This window comes from Trichechus manatus, unplaced genomic scaffold, assembly GCF_000243295.1.
Source record: "Trichechus manatus latirostris isolate Lorelei unplaced genomic scaffold, TriManLat1.0 scaffold00025, whole genome shotgun sequence".
Lineage (NCBI taxonomy): Eukaryota > Metazoa > Chordata > Mammalia > Sirenia > Trichechidae > Trichechus > Trichechus manatus.
The window spans coordinates 20301811-20302928 of record NW_004443961.1 but is presented as its reverse complement, the minus strand read 5'-3'; positions in this window follow the sequence as shown (position 1 = coordinate 20302928).

Here is a 1118-nt window from a genome sequence, read left to right as displayed (position 1 = left end):
CTTCCATGTTCCAATTCCACAAGCAGGAGGTGCAGCAGGCACAGGGCTCTCATTTGCTCAAAAACCAAAGTGCACATCATGAAACTTGAAGCAAGTGGAGTCAGTAGCTGTTTGAGAACTTGGAAGGAGAACTGAGATGTTTAAAGCATTGACTGGAACACGGCAGGTCCTCAAGAGGTGTAACAGCAGAATGGACAGCAGAGAGTCAACTGTTTCTTCAGGTCATTCAGATTCAGAGGACGAGAAGGCTGAGAGCACAGAGTTCTCCCATGGAGACGTGGACATTATCAGTGCCCCCAGCACCCATGCCACTGATATCACAGCAGCCCATAGAGTATGGGAAGGGACAAGAGTTACTCCAGTGTCAGCAGCACACTTCCTTTTCGTTCCTAGAATCCAGCAAGTCATCACAGCTCAGGGAAATTATTCGTGGAGCGAATGCAATCCCAAGAAGCTATTAAATTCAGGTCATATTGTAGTCTCTTTGTAAAAACAAAACAAAACGAAACACTTGTACAAAAGGGTCGCAGGATGGTAGATGAGTACACTTAGCAACAAGTGGGGCAGAGTCTTCTCAGCAGGACAGATATTAGTAATGTACATATTGGAAGGTCAATTTCTAATGGCAGAAAAGACCATTGTGAAAATTCATTTTTTTTTTTTAATTGAAAAGTGGACATTATTGGATCAATTCTTTTTCTTTCCACTAGCTGCACATTGTACTGAGTGGGCACATTTAAGGTCAGTGTTTGGAACCTTTCCTGGGAATTATAGCCCACAAGCAAGCAAAGAACATCTATCAGTCAGTAGACAACAGAAGTCTGGTTTGGACTAAAGGTGAGAAATCGAGTTGTTGTCCTTGGTAATGAGAACAGATTGGCCATGAAGAGGGTCACCCGTGTAATCAGGGAGGCCCTGAAGGAGAAAAGTCAGAGCCCATAGGCCAGGGCATTCTTCAGAGTGGAAATTGTTATGTGCTTTTTGTTTATTCAGAAGAAAACTCGTGTTAAAAGTAAATAGACTTATAGGAGTCTGCATAGTTTAATACTTTTACACCATACCTCCTGTCCCTTAGAAAATAAGAGACAGCAAGCCTTTGGCGTTTGAATTGGAACCCA